The 16,219-nt window shown below is 43.4% G+C and overlaps 1 protein-coding gene across 1 annotated transcript in view; it reads left to right on the forward strand.

The window, feature by feature from the left end:
* The first annotated feature begins 1,025 nt into the window (after positions 1-1,025).
* ERC2 (ELKS/RAB6-interacting/CAST family member 2) overlaps positions 1,026-16,219 on the forward strand; it is a 901,810-nt gene continuing 886,616 nt past the window's right edge. Inside the window, exons 1-3 of the mRNA XM_055344919.1 lie at positions 1,026-1,040; positions 2,193-2,261; positions 2,711-2,785. The gene's annotated coding sequence lies outside the window, so the exon portion shown is untranslated. The remainder of the gene's footprint in view (positions 1,041-2,192; positions 2,262-2,710; positions 2,786-16,219) is intronic.

Genomic DNA, 16,219 nt, shown 5'->3' on the forward strand with positions numbered 1-16,219 from the left:
TGCTTGCACATTACCTTGAGGCGCGTGTATGTGTGTGTGTAAATGAACTCAGACACCATCTTTCTACCTTAGATGGGGGCAATGCACACCCGTTGCGGGGCGCAGAGAAGGGTCACTCAGTGAATGACAACGATGAGGCTGATGGTGATGATTTTTTTTCCTTGCTCCCTTTTTCCATCTTCCATTCGCTCTTTTCCTTGGGGCAACAAGAAAAGTGAAAATCTTATGAAATCCCTTCTCTCCTAAAGAAGATTAAGCTAATGGGAGGCTGCCAGAGTATGGGAACCTTGATTCCCGCCCCCCCTCCCCCCCAAACTCTAAAGCTTAACTTAAAAGACAGCTGCATCCTCTCCACCAAGGGCCATCCCTGCCCCTGTTGCCAAAGCCACCTGACCTGTCCCAGGAGTGCTTGGCAGCCTTTGGGAGGGAGTCCCGGGGAAGGGGCCTCGGGGCAGGGGGGAGGGGCAGGTGCTTCCAGCAGGCAGCTGCCTGGGAGGAGCGCCGCGAGGACCCCGCCGCCCGGGCCGGGCGCTCTCTGCTGCCCCCCGCGGAGGCGCCCGCGCCCCGGCCCCGGCCCCGGCCCCGGCCCCCCCAGCCGCTCCTCGGGAATGCTGGGAATGTGAGTCAGGGCCGCGGCGAGCAGGCGAGCGGGCGAGCGCGCCGAGCGGCCGGGCGGGGGGCCCCGCGGAGCGCAGCCCTGGCGGCGCGGCGCGGCGCGGGCGCGCGTCTCGGGACTGCGGCGGGCGCCGCCCCCTCGGCCGCCAGCCCCGCCCGGCCCCGCGCCCGGCCCCGGCCCCGGCCCCGCGCGCCTTGCCCTCCCTCCTCCCTCCTCCCTCCCTCCTCCCTCCCTCCCCCTCCCGCGCCGCTCCACCTCCCGCTCCTCCTCCCGCTGCTGCTCGCTGGGGCTCGGGCTCGGGCTCGGGCTCCGGCTCCGGCTCCGGCTCCGGCGCCGGCTCCGGCTCCTCCCGGCCGCCCGGGGCCAGGGCGACGTGAGGTTGTAAAAATCCATGTGGGACGGCCCCGGGGCGAGCATCGCAAAGGTGAGACGTCGACGCCGGGGCCGCGGCCGCCGGGCGCCGGGTTCCCGCGGGGCGCCCGAGCCGGGCATCCCTCGTGCCGGGTCCCCCTCACTCGTGGGGAGCTGCAATGCGTTATCGCGGGGGGCCGAGGGGTGAACCATCCGCCTCCCCCGGGGCTTTCGGAGCGGGGGGAAGGATGGGGCGGCCTAAGGGCGGATCTGCCTTGATGGAGAAACCCCCGGATTGGAACAAGTGCACGGCTTGCTCTGCGCGCGGTGGCCGCTCGCTCCCCGGCGGCCCGGGCCACCTCCCGCAGTCCCTCCCCGGCAGCCACCCTCACTGCCGTCGTCTTCCTTCTCCCCGGCTCCCCATCTTTCTCCTCCCGGCTTTTCCCCCCTCTTGCCTCGAGGGGTGGGGTGTTCGCAGGGGCAAGGGGCTCGGGAACCCCAAGCAGAACAAAGTGGAGAAAGGTGGAGCAGCCCTAGTGCAGGGGGGTGGGGTGCCTGGCTGCCTCGGTGGGCTCCGAGGGGACAGTGTTAAGAAAAAAGAAAAAAAAAATCCGTGTCAGGGAAAATGAAGCCGGCTTTATTGGGGGGGGGGGGTAGAGGGTGGTGGTGCATGAAAACGAAGGGATGTGGAATTAAACTGAACGATAGTCCTTTCGTGCCTCTCCCCTCCTCCGGATTATACAAGAAAAGGAGGGGGGGTACTTAGGAGGTGGTACTTAATTTTCTATTTTCATTTTTTAAAGAAAGACTTGGTGCGAGCCTTTTGAAAGATCATCTTAGGACGGTGAAGATTAAGGGCTGCTTGGTGCGGGATAATAAAACAGCGCTCATAAACTCTCGGGTCGGCCCGGCCTTATTTATTTTGTACTTAAGGGTCTCTGTTCTCTTGCCAGAGAGGGAGAGTCGGCTCTGTTCTGAGCGGATCGATTTTAGGCGGCTACCTGCCTTTGCTGGATGAAAGGCAATTTACTCCCGGAGTGGGGAATTGTCAGGTCCCTCCGTGATTGACAGTCACACCTGCCACTTATGTGGGCAGAACGGGGACCGGTAAAACCTCAAGAGCCAATCAACGCTCGGGAGAGGAGGGCAGCTCCCACTTGTCATGGTTAGTTTCCTGGTTGGCTTTTTAAATCAGTGGTTTTACTTAACCATTGGTTTCCACCAGGTATGAGGCTCCAGCTGTGAGAGGCAGACCAGCGGGGAGAAAACTCTTCGAAAATGGGCTTAGAAGCAAGTATGCTTGACTTGTGTTTGTTTCTTCTCTCCCCCTTCTCTTCTCACTAGTTGTAGTAGTTGGGGATGCTCAGGCCATTGGCTTAAAAATGAAAAGGAAATGGATCTGTATAAGAAATTCAGTGGTGAGGGGGCTCATTGGGGTTTAGAATCGTTCACCTATTTTTCTAGAATTGCAGGCTCCCTTCTAAGAGACACCATTTACTGTTGAGCTATTTGGGAAAAAGGGTGTGGCACTTTGTCTCCTATGGTCACTCTTGTCCTTGTAAAGTCACATTGTTTTCTCAGTATACAGTAGTACTTGCCTCTTGGCTCTATTAATGGATTTATAAGATATTTTTGAAGCAGACGAGCATACTTCGTTAGGACTGCCATAAATAGAAGGGGTTCTTTTAGTTTTTGACGGTGTAACAACTTCTGGAAGTGAGGATTTGCCTTCTTCACTTACAGTTTGGCTGTCAGTTTGGAGGTGGCAGTGGGGTCAAGCCAGATCCTTTCTGGAGGGTGGAAGAGTTTGCCTTTAAGGTGAGTTTGCTTCTAAGGTGAGCCATCTTGTCTTCTGCCTCTGTGCTTTAATAAAAGCCCTGCACAGTTTGGGAGGGCGGTGTGTGGATGGTGACGGAAGCATGGTTTCACCAGCAAGACTTTCATGGGTGGATGGAGTGTGGGCAGCAGGAAGGACCAGCTCCTCCTCAATTCTCTATAAGTGAAAGGCTTATTTTTTTTCAATGCCCTTCTTCCTGAATTCAGTAGAAAATTTACTGGTTGATCCTGTTACCTTATAGAAGCTGTATCTGGATGTGATAGAAAGCCGTGCATTCATTATTTTGTGAACAGATTGTGAGCCAGAATACACTGATTAGGATGGTTTTCATGTACCAGCCAGCTTTGTCAAGGTAGTATTATTACTATTATTATTATTATTGCTGTTGCATATGCTAGCACTTTGTGGAATATTTTACATACACTATCTTTCTAAAAACTTTCAGAGCTTCTGTAAGGTCGGGGTTATTATTATTTCCCCCAAATTACAGATAAGGAAGCTAAAAGGAATTATGTATCTTGCCACAGTTTAGTGTAAGAGTGAGCACTTGAGTCCAAATTTCTCCGACCCAGAGCCTTTGACCTTGGCTGTGGCCTTGAATTCAAATTTTGGTCCTGCTGTCTGTATGTGTCCATTCTGAAGTATGGACTCTCCCAGCACACATAGGGCCTATTCTGTTGAATCCATTGCGATGTTAATGGTCTTTGCACTGTGTGCCTTGCCACTCTGAAGGCCAAAGGCCATCACTTTACCATTAGACAAATATGGTAACCTTGTGTATTATATATTTCCTGTAAGTCAGCTTTTGGCCCAGTGGAAATTTGGTTCCAAAAGGAATGATGATTATTTAAAAGAAGGTAAAACAAAACAAAATCCGCACTATTCTACTTTTACTGATACCTTAAATTTCCAGCTGGAGTTCAGAATAGATATTGGTTGAATACATGCTCTTATCATTCAGTTGGCTTTTTTTTCCTTTTCCTAAGGGATTGGAATTTTATTTTCTCTTTCACTTATAAAGTGACTCCATTTCATTAGTGATTAAATATAATTGTATTTTAAATTATTCTACTGGAATAGTATGGCCCTCTTGTTTTATTATGTTGAAAAAGTCGTAAGACTTAAGCCTTATTGGTATCTTCCCATTGGTGAAATGCAGTGGTCATGGTTTGTCTAAACAGATATCCTCAAATATAAGGATATGGTGTTGGAATCCATAAATTTACCTCAACAGATAGTCTTTGACTTGGTTGAGGTTAACTTTGTGTAATCATCATCTTCTTTTCTTCTTCTTCTTCTTCTTCTTCTTCTTCTTCTTCGTTGTCTTCTTCTTCTTCTTCTTCTTCTTCTTCTTCTTCTTCTTTTTAACTAGGGACACCCTTTAACCCCTTTTATCAGCAAAGAAGTTAACATTTTGGCTGTTATATGAGAGACCTACTTGCCAGCCAATGGTTTAGTTTCTTTATTGTGACTTTCCTTATTTTGGAAAAATAGAACAAATGGAAAATGGAAAAGCACTGATATTAATGAAAATTGTAGGTCTTATATCTAAAACAGTTGATCCAAGGAGAAACATCATTGGGTGTACCAAAAGCAGGTTCTTCAATCTGTTCTTTCTTGTGTGAAGAAAAGGAACAAAGTGAATTAATATGTAAGAAATTCTAAAATACACCAATTGATAAAAGTTACATTAGTCAAGTTTTGCTGTGTATCGAAACTTCTTTACTTACAGCAACAGGTATTCATTTTCACACTCCTGAGTTTTTAGGTTGGCCATGATTTGGCTGATCTAGGCTGAGCTCCTGAGGTGGCTCTGCAATTGGCTGCATGTTTTGTTCTAGTCTGCTCCACATGTTTTCTGGGGCCCAGGAGGAAGGGATAGCAGCTGCTTGAGACATACCCCTCTCGTGGCAGATAACTGGATTTGATAGCTGAGTCAAACTGCACAAGCAATGTCATTTTCACAAAAAAACTTTTTGGACATGGCATATCCCATAGTGAAGATCAACATCCATGGGTAAAAGCAGACTCTGCCCATAGTAGAGGAGGGAATATTTGATGAACTATAATCAGAACTCCCACAACATGTAAAAAGTATGGTGTTTTAGAGAATTTTATGATTTTTTCTTTTTATTCTTGGGGAATACAGTCTTCATCTCCTCACTCCCACAACAAGCTTTATGACATATAAAGCTAGTAGTGTGTTTAACTTTTACAGTTCAGGAATATACCATGTTTGATTCTAGAAGATTGACTATAAATGTGGGTATGAATATGTACATGAATTACTTAAATTATCAAGGCACTGTTTATTAGAACCTACTGTGTTCCAAGAGACTATACTCAATGGAATAAGGAACACAGGAGTTTTTATCTGAAATGGGATCTGCCACCATAGAGCTTATTATTAGGAGTAGGTATCAGAAAGACTTCCTGGATGAAATGGCATTTTCCTGGACCTTGAAGCAGAGATAATGTTGGAGATATATAGAGAGCATTTAGATATTTATTAGTAAAAATGTAAGAAGAACATCTAGATATAATGAGCTATTTCTTTTGGCCAGAGGGTAAGATAGATGCATAATAATAATAACAATAGTAATTATAATAATAGCAGTAATTACAATTTGACTTCTATAGAGCTATTAACCACTGTGCTTCTCACTTTACATAAAATATATAATTTAATATTGGGATAGACAGTACTGATTGCTTATCCAATATTCATTCTCTCCTTTCTAACTAAAAGAACCCCAATTTTGTTTGAGATGGAAATAAGCCCATCTCACTTTCCAAGATGACCTTAACAGCCTAGAGTGGCCATGAGACTCAGGTCTTATAATGAATAAGTGGATGTTGTTGGTTGGGGGCTTTTCTTTTCTTTTTTTTAAGATTTTCTTTATTTATTTATGATAGACATAGAGAGAGAGAGACACAGGCAGAGGGAGAAGCAGGCTCCACGCCGGGAGCCCAAAGTGGGACTCGATCCTGGGACTCCAGGATCGCGCCCTTGGCCAAAGGCAGGTGCCAAACTGCTGAGCCACCCAGGGATTCCCAGTTGGGGGCTTTCTTGAAAGCTTAGTAAGGATGACACATTTGGCTATGATACCCCAACAGCTTTGGCCCCTTTCTGCTTCCTGCAGCTGGGAACCTGGGTGCAATGCCTGAAAGGCCCACAGCCAACCACAACGACAAAGATAGGACCATGTATTAAAAAATTCCAGCAAAGCTAGAACTTGGAAGGATCGTGATCTTGATGATGTTGTTGAGCCATAGTACCAGCCTAAACTGACTTCTCCCATACTTTTTTCTTTTTTTTAGGGGAGAGGGGCAGAGGGAAGAGAGAGAATCTTAAGCAGGCTCCATGCCCAGCATGGAGCCCAACGTGGGGCTAGATCCCAGAACCCTGAAATCATGACCTGAGCTGAAATCAAGACTGACTGAGCCACCCAGGTGCCCCCTCCCATACTTCTTATTGCATAAAACAAATAACCTCCTTACCTGCAAGCCACTATATGCTGCTTGTAGTCAAACATAATTCTCACTGTTACATTCTCTCAAGAGCCTTTCAAAGTAGATGCCATCATACCAATTTTATAGGAGAAAATATTGAAACTCAGGTTAAGGAATTTGCACAAGATCCAGGATTCATTACTATGCCACCATCTTGCCTTTGGCTGGGCAGGATCGAAGTACTACAGCAGAGATAATGTTGGAAAAGTAGGTTAGGGGAAAATTGAGGGGGTAACTGGATTCCAGGTTGAAAAGTTTTGAGTTTTATTTCATGGGCTATATACAATGATTTGAAAAAGCCAGAGACTGGAGGTTAGAAGACCATTGAGGTTTAAGTATGTGATACCTAATGCTTTAGTGTGAATGAAAGTGGAAGAAAAGCTGGGTACAGAGCAGAGCTGGGAACATGAGAAGAGAATGGAATTGAGTGAATGCAAATCATAGCTGGCTGTTACCTGTAATCTTCTGAGAACAAAATGAAAGTCTCCTGAAGGTTAGTATTAACTTCTACTAATGGCTTCACATTTGCCAGGAAGTAAGGAATGAGTAATATAGAGAATTGCTAATGGGATGTGAATCATTATTTAGTGCAGTAGGGTGGGCACCACTTATCATCCATACCATTTATTGTGTGACATGATTTTGGTCTGGGTCTGGCTCTGGCTCTGTTGTGCCACTTAAAGGGAACAGAAATGAAGAGTAAGACCAGAGGGTGGTGCAACGGTACAACAAATCTGTCAAAGGACATCTGCTAAACATTCTGGAGCTTTCCTGGAGGTGGGGTGGGGTCACTTTAACTTCCTGGGCCGCCCATTTTTCCCCTCTTTCTACTTTTTAAATCTAAAACAAAAGATTTGGTTTACATTAGTGGTTTTCAAATGTTTTTCAGCTGTAGAAACTTTTTTGTCTTTCCTAAATAAAAACTTATCTGGACCCTCAGTACAGTTAGAGAGAAAAAAAAAGAAAAAAGCAGAGTTGCTCTGAAAATTCAGAGTCCAGGTTTATGTTGTTTGAGACTCCTTCATATTGAGGTCACTGTTTTCAAATGATGCCTATACACCCTCCCAGGTCTAGGATTTGAAAGCCTTAGAGCTATGTAGTTGTTTTATTGGAGCATCCTCTTTAATAAATCCCTTTGCTATTCCACAGTTTGTTAGTCTTGTATCACCTGTGGTAGAGATTGTTCATGTTCTCCCCAGCTACTTTTCTCTCCTAGGTGTATATTGGAAGTGACTTGTGTCATGTCTATGCTAAAATATTTAATTTACAGTGTGAGACCATCCAGTGCTCACTTCTGCTGTGATGGTCATGGAAGCAGGTGTTGAGATGGAGCTTCCATCTAACTGGGTCCTTGAGTCACTAAATGAGCAATTGGAATGGGACATATAATGTGACCAATATATAAACCTTTGTTGTTTTAAACCATTGAGGTTTTATGATTGTTTGTTTATGTGGTACTTTTTTTTTTAAAGCTTAGCCTTTCTGATCGTCTTTTAGTACATGTACCAAACTTCATTTAATTTGCTTTTTTTTTTTTTTTAAAATTTATTTTATTATTTTTCTGGGGCGATGTAGAGTGAGAGAGTGAGAGAAAGAGAGAGAAGTTGGGGTAGAGGGAGAGGGAGAGAAAGAATCTAAAGCAGGTTCCATGCCCAGCACAGAGCCTGATGCAGGGCTTGTTCTCACAACTCTAAGATCTTGAACTGAGCTGAGATCAAGAGTTAGATGTTTAACTGACTGAACCACCCAAACACCCCTAAAGATTTTATTTTTAAGTAACCTTTACATGCAACGTGGGGCTCAAACTCATGACCCGAGATCAAGAATTGCACTCTACACCAATTGAGCCAGGCAGGCACCCCATCATTTAACTTAACTTTTTACATGTCTTCTGGATCAACCTGAAGCCTGTTCAACTTGTCCTTACTTTGTGGTTAGGAAAGCAATTGGTAGGCATCTATATCAGCTGTCCATGCAGGTCTCTATACTAGTAGATTCCTTGAACTGGAATGCTTATGTTTAGTAACATTCACTTTCATGTAAAAAAAAGTCTGAAGGTATGTTGTGTAGTGCACCTTACTTAAAAAAAATGGCTTTAATTTAACGACTTGTTGCTTTTTTTAGGTAATAGAGCTCAGTGACTTGTGGAAGAATAATGATTATTACTTATCATAATAATGGCTACTATTGATTACTTACTTATTCATTGATTTGTGAAATATTTATTGAGCATCTACAATGTGATACTCAGGGGCATACAGCTGAGCCAGAGATAGCTCTTCGGTTGGAGCTTACACTTTATTTTTTTAAATTATTTTTTAAAAGATTTTATTTATTTATTCATGATAGAGAGAGAGAGAGAGAGGCAGAGACACAGGCAGAGGGAGAAGCAGGCTTCATGCAGGGAGCCCGATGTGGGACTCGATCCCGGGACTCTGGGATCACACCCTGGGCTGAAGTTAGGCGCTAAACCACTGAGCCACCCAGGGATCCCCTGGAGCTTACACTTTAGTTGGGAGTTGTAGATGTTAGTTCTATTCTATGAAAGATACCATTTACTGAGCATTTACTATGTGCTAAGTGCTTTATATTCCTCATTTCAGATTACCTATAATGGTAGGTATATTATTCCTATTTTATAGATGAGGAAACAGAGGCTCAAAGAATTTGCTAAGCTCTATGAAGGCAAGAGCTTTTGCTTTATGCTGTATTCCCAGGGCCTACAAGAGTCTTTTTTTTTTTTTTCTCCCATGGAGCCCAACTTGAGGCTTGAATTCATTACTCTGAGATCAAGACTTGAGCTGAGATCAAGAGTCAGACACTTAACCAGTTGAGACACCAGGCACTCCCTAGAAGAGTCTTTAGTGCATAGTAGATGCTCAAATAAATGTCTGTTGATTGAATGAACAGAAGAACTTGCTCAAAGTTAATACCGTGGCAGATCTAGAATTTTTTTTTTTAAAGATTTTATTTATTGATTCATGAGAGAGACAGAGAGAAGCAGAGACATAGGCAGAGGGAGAAGCAGGCTCCATGCAGGGAGCCCAACGTGGGACTCCATCCTGGATCTCCAGGATCACATCCTGGGCTGAAGGCGGTGCTAAACTGCTGAGCCACCCAGGCTGCCCCAGATCTAGAATTCAAATCCACGGCTGCTTGACCCGCAAGGCCGCTAAATTATCACTTGCCACAATCATAGGTGCTGTGAGTGGCCCCATGATTACAATAGAAACAACAACTGGGCCCCATTGTTTTTGTGAAGACACCAGGAAAAGCCAGGCTGTTTTTCTTCAGCATCTAGGGCTGAGTCCTCTGTGTGATTTGCTACTCACTCTGCCTCAGTTGTGGAAGCTAAAGGCCACAACCTCACTGACTTAATCGCTGATATAATTGGTTACCCCTGTCTTGGGCCAGTTCAACCTCTGCCCTAGTCAGATTTTCTTAGCCCTTGGCTGGCTGTTTTCCAGTGTTGTGTCTCAAGTTCTGCATTTAAGTTTTTGGGCATTCCCTTTCCACTTTCATCTTTCAGATTTATTGCTTTGAAGTTCCAGGGAATCTCTAGTTGCTGGCACCTAGTGAGCACTCAACAGAATTAAAAAGAGAAGAGAAAGGAAAGAAAGGCTGCCTTCACTGTCAGGAAGGAACTAAGTGATTATTTGTTCCTGAAAGTCAATGATGAGATTGTGGCCCCAGCAGATGAAAAGTATGGGTTGGGTCGCAGGGCATCCCTAGGATACACCTCTAGGCAGAGAGGCAGTGACAATAATCATAGGTGCCTTATACAAGCAGTTTTACTTTGCTGTGGTTTATTCTTTAGATTTTATATTTTGCTTACTCGATTCTCTGTGTGCAGTGTGTTTGCACATGTGCGCGCATGTGTGTGTGATAGTGTTTCTTTTTTTTTTCCCTTGCCTTACAGATTTTCACTCCTAAAGGTAGTTGTCATGACATGATATCAGAGTATGAATGAATTGCAGGCAGCAAAGTGCCTTCCCTGTAAATGTATTAAGAGCAAACTATTAATTCAAGGCAACTCCTTAGTGGCTTAGAAGACAAGAGCTTGAATGGAAATTGAGCAATGTGACTGTTCTGCAAGAATATTCTCAGATCCTCATACAGACGTGAGAGACTTTCCACTAAAGTGGTGTGGCTAAATATAATAAGGGCAAGGTTTTATATAAGAAACTAAATCTAGTTGTGCTTTGTAATTACTAGTTGGTATGTAGCAAGTTTCTCTAAAACAAGGTGGGTGTGGTCAGAGTGAGTGGTTCATCCTCTGGGGTCCAAGGTGACTGAAGCTGGGGTCTGGGAGTTGCTCTGGGGGTGAACTCTGCTCTGAAGGTAGAGGTTTGAGCTGCTCTGCAAGATATGTAGTTAGATTGGTACTATGATCCCTTGTTATTTTCTTGGTGATACTGGCAGCCACCAAACTCCTACCAAGATGGCTTTCTTATGCATGGTTTCAGGCAGATTAGCCATGCTGCCTTCCTGCCAGCCAGCTCAATGTTAACTGTTATCACCTGGAGGAGCAAAACTGTGGTTCAAAGAGCAGGATCCTGGGAGCAATGTTGTTGACTCTTTCACATTTGGCTTTCAGGAGAGGGCTTTTGATGTATTTTCTTTCCCGAGATGTGTGTTTTTTTCCTTCTAGGTAAAGTTCCCTCCTACCCCTTCTTTGTTTTGCATTTTAGCCCTTTAACCATCTTGTTCCTGGAACCTCTCCATGGGGGGATGCAGGACGTTTGGTTGTGAATGGGATGATAGCTTGGCATTCTTAGGAGCTCTTTGAAAGTAGATCTTGTTTGATGCTGGGTGAATACAAAGGCAACTGAGTTTCAGTGACTGCTGTTTATTAGGCTTGCAAGCAAAGAGCTGATAGCGCGGGTACACAAGGGGTATTCTTTACTTTTTTGTTAAGTCCAAGAAAAACGTATCTTTTCATACAAGCTCCAAATACTGTGACAGCCCATCTTGAATTCAGTAACACAAACAGTTGCTTAGAATAACTTCAGAGCGGATTCTTTTGGATATAGAGATGTGAGCACTGACCTGTGAGTCAAAAGACCTAAGTTCCATTTTTGGGTTTGCCACTAGCTTTCTCCTTATTTGAACATCTCTTGGTATGTGTCAAAATCATTTGGTCCTTTTCCAGATCTAAAATGATATTTTTTTACAACAGTTTTTTCATGGAAAGAATCAATGAACTGTCATTTTATTAGCTATTTTATCTTGGAAAACAAGATGAGCAGTGTGCATTCACGATAGACTATTAACAAGTAGTTAAGTGTTTGTATTATATATTCACCATATGTGTGTGTGTGCTTTATGCCAGTCCTCTGCTGGGCATAGGGGGGTACAGCTGTAAACAGAGCAAATGGTTTTTAGGGGCTTAGGGATTGTAGTATTTAGTGGGGCACTAGACATTAAAGAGGCTATTATGGAGGAGCACCCAGGCTGTCATGGAAGACTTGGGAGAGTCAGGATAAAGGATGAGAATGGCTTCTTAAAGAAGGTGACATCTAGGGTGAGCTGGAACACTAGGTGGCATTAGCTGGCTACCCTTGTTTTTTTAAAAATATTATTTATTTATTTATTCATGGGAGACAGAGAGAGAGAGAGAGAGAGAGAGAGAGAGAAGCAGGCTCCACACAGGGACCCCGATGTGGGACTCGATCCCAGGACTCCAGGACTATGCCCTGGGCCAAAGGCAGGCACTAAACCGCTGAGCCATCCAGGGATCCCCCCCCCCCTTTTTTTTTTAAAATATTATTACCCTTGGTTTTGATGGTACAAATAACAGAGGGGAATGGTCTAGGTCCAAAGATGAGCAAGAGAATGGGAGGGTTGGGATTTGAGGGGGTGAAAGTAGACCTGTGGAACTGGAGATTAGCTTAGCTGGGGATGCGGGATGATGAAAGAGGCCAGACACAGTGATACAGACTCTGTGTTTCACTCTGGAGACGAGGTTTGAACTTTATCACCAAGGGGTTTCAGTAGGGGACTAACACGAACAGATGCTGAATTCTCTTTATTCTTTCATTCCACTTTCATGGCAATAATTACTTGATTTGGGTGTTTGTGGGAGTATGTGGGGTTTGAAATTGGGGTGAGGGAGTGGTAGAATGACCTGGAAGACAATAGAAAGATTATAAATATGACCTTGGGAATCCTAGCAATGCCCATTCTGATTCCATTGACCAAACACAATTTATGCATCCTTAATACCTTTAAAAGACCACTTTTCTTTTCTTTTTTTTTTTTTTTTTAAGATTTTACTTATTTATTCATGAGACAGAGAGAGAGAGAGAGAGAGAGAGAGAGAGAGGCAGAAACCTATGCAGAGGGAGATGCAGGCTCCATGCAGGGAGCCTGATGCGGGACTTGATCCCGGAACTCCGGGATCATGCCCTGAGCCAAAGGTGGACGCTCAACTGCTGAGCCACCCAGGCATCCCAAAAAGACCACTTTTCAAGTAAAGATGTTCCTGATATATAGTGGGACTCCACATTGCTTATTGGTTTTGAGAATCTTTGCAAATGTTATCAGGGACTAAGTTCTTTTCTATGAGTTTTGAGCAGAGCCAGAGAGTATGGCTCCTGTTGTAAAATCGTCGTAAATATTTGCAGTTTAATGGATGGCATTAAACTGACACTGTTATATTAATAGAAGGAAATTCATAGTATACAGCTTCTGAAAATAGTGTGAGAAAGTTCATGAACAGAAATGGTTTACTCCCTGAAATGCACAAGATTGAGTGTGCTGCAGCCACATTCAATATCCTATGCCTACCAGCTGCCTATGACTTTACTGTTGTATGACTTTTACCACTTTTGTACATTAGATAGTAACATTGCTAAATCACCTTTTTTTAAAATCTTTTTTTAAATTTTTATTTATTTATGATAGAGAGAGAGAGAGAGAGAGAGAGAGAGCCAGAGACACAGGCAGAGGGAGAAGCAGGCTCCATGCACCGGGAGCCCGATGTGGGATTCGATCCCGGGTCTCCAGGATCGCGCCCTGGGCCAAAGGCAGGCGCCAAACCGCTGTGCCACCCAGGGATCCCACCTTTTTATGCATTAATCTTGACTTCCATCCTTCAGTTTAGGGACCAACATTTTGAGCTATTGTAATCATGGTCTTAACTCCTAACAATTTTATTTCAGCAGCACCACCATATTTGTATAGCAGAGTTTATTTATTATTTTTTTTTCATAGCTTCTTTTTTTTAATTTTTTTATTTATTTATGATAGTCACAGAGAGAGAGAGAGAGAGGCAGAGACACAGGCAGAGGGACAAGCAGGCTCCATGCACCGGGAGCCCGACGTGGGATTCGATCCCGGGTCTCCAGGATCGCGCCCTGGGCCAAAGGCAGGCGCCAAACCGCTGCGCCACCCAGGGATCCCCATGTATAGCAGAGTTTATGTGATTGTTTGAAAATTTCTTGAATCTCGTCATTATTTTATAAAATAAATGCAATGGAAATATATAGGCAGTAATGTAGGGAGAGGTACGAGCCTCACACTTTTTTTTTTTTTAAAGAATTTTATTTATTTATTCATAGAGACAGAGAGAGAGAGAGGCAGGGACACAGGCAGAGGGAGAAGCAGGCTCCATGCAGAGCCTGACGTGGGACTCAATCCAGGGTCACGCCCTGGGCTGCAGGCGGCGCTAAACCGCTGTGCCACTGGGGCTGCCCAGGAGCCTCAAACTTCATGTAATTGAGGTAAAGATGGAAACCATTAGACATGCCCAGTATGGATGGTGTTTACCTTCAGTCAGATGCTTTGGACTTAAATTGACCACCTCTGTATAGATAGTTGTGGGAGATAAGAACTAAGTTAAAGGTTATAGACGTATGAGATGTGGAAATAAACTTTGGATAAAGAGCAAGATGTAATTTGGGATTTTATTTTTTATTTGTTTTGGTAACAGAGCATCCCTTTTTAACAAGTAGGCCTAGTCAACTTTTGTTCAGTTTTTTTTAAAAAAAGTACATATTCAGTACTTTTTCCTATAAAAGTAGAGGATAGAAATTGAATTTCTTATCAGTCTTATTTAGGAGAATCCACCTGTTCCTCTGGTTTGCTAATTGGCATAGGTGATCACTGTGCTAACAAAATTCTCTGTGTATTTTGGCAAGCAAGTAAAGACAAACCGAAGCAAATAAAATGGTACTTAGCAAGGTATATATACACTTTAGTGGATTTTCATGATTTCGTGGTTTCTTTTGGTATACTGTAGAACAGGAAAAGACTAAATGCATCTTAGTCTTCGTTGTAAGCCTTAATGATGCTAAGATCGTACATTCAGAAGCAAAGAGAAGGGGTAGGAATTAAAGTTTGTGTATGGTTAACCTCATAGCTCCCTAATTCACCAGGTCAGAAGGGTACAGTGCTGATCTGTCTGTTTTGGAAAATCTGGTTGATATCTGGGACCTTATCTAACTTCCTTTGTGGGTCTAGCCCACCTCTAAACAAAGAATTGAATGGGATGCAAAATCCCAGTTCCTTTTGGTGTCTTTTGTGGTTAAATGGTGAGTGATAAATCATAAGAAGGTGTTAATCAGGTAAAGGATGGAAAATAGTAGCTCTTGGATTTTTAATCTCTTCCTGAAACTGAGAAACTTAGTTTAACTTCAGTTAGAAAGGCATTTAACTATTGGACTAGAAGTTTGAGAAATTTACAAATATCTACTATGTGTCAGGCACTTTGCTAAACATGTTCAAGAATTATCTCATTTAATCTTTATAGTAAGTCCATGATCCAAGTATTATTTCTCATGATGAGGAAATTAATGTTTATAGAAGTTAAGAAAGTTACTTTTAGTAGTGAACACTGAGACAAGTATTTCTTGAAGGTAATTATTTGGGACATACAGGCATCACTAGTAGGTGAACAAGGGTATGAGACGGGGAAGAGAAGGCAGACAAGGCAGTAGCTTATTCTGTAAGCTACTACAGTGGTGACTGGAATTTAATTTAATCTCACAAAGAAATTCTGGAGGTTAAAAAAAAAAACCCTCTGGAGGTGGTGTAAAACACCTCCCTTAGGATGATCTCACATGAGGTGTGAAGGTACAGGGATGTGAAACCACCAGGTTCTGTCATTGTTTCTTTTCCTTTTAGTTTTTAAAATTTATTTTTATTAATTTTTTTTTTACTGTGGTAAAATACATATAACTTTTACAATTTTATTTTATTTTATTTTTATTTTTAAAAATTTTATTTATTTATTCATGAGAGAGGCAGAGACAGAGAGAGAGGCAGAGACACAGGCAGAAGGAGAAGAAGGCTCCATGCAGGGAACCCGATGTGGGACTCAATCCCAGGTCTCCAGGATCACACCCTGGGCTGAAGGTGGTGCTAAACTGCTGAGCCACCTGGGCTGCCCCATCATTTACAATTTTAACCATTTTTGTTTTTATTTTTTAAATTTAAATTCAATTTGCCAATATATAGTATGTCATTAGTTTCAGATGTCTTTTTCAGTAATTCATCAGTTGCATGTAACACACAGTGCTTATCACATCACATGCCTGCCTTATGCCTGTCACTCAGTTACTCCATCCCCCCACCAACCTCCCCTTCAGAACTCTCATTTTGTTTCCCAGAGAAGGGTTTCTCATGGTTTGTCTTCCTCTCTGATTTTTCCCCATTGAGTTTCCCCTCCTTCCCTTATGGTCCATTCCACTATTTCTTTTTTTTTTTAATTTTTTAAATTTTTTAAGTAATTTTTATTTATTTATTTATGATAGTCACACACACAGAGAGAGAGAGAGAGAGAGAGGCAGAGACACAGGCAGAGGGAGAAGCAGGCTCCATACACCGGGAGCCTGACCTGGGATTTGATCCCGGGTCTCCAGGATCGTGCCCTGGGCCAAAGGCAGGTGCTAAACCGCTGT

This window comes from Nyctereutes procyonoides, unplaced genomic scaffold (assembly GCF_905146905.1).
Source record: "Nyctereutes procyonoides isolate TBG_1078 unplaced genomic scaffold, NYPRO_anot_genome, whole genome shotgun sequence".
NCBI lineage: Eukaryota > Metazoa > Chordata > Mammalia > Carnivora > Canidae > Nyctereutes > Nyctereutes procyonoides.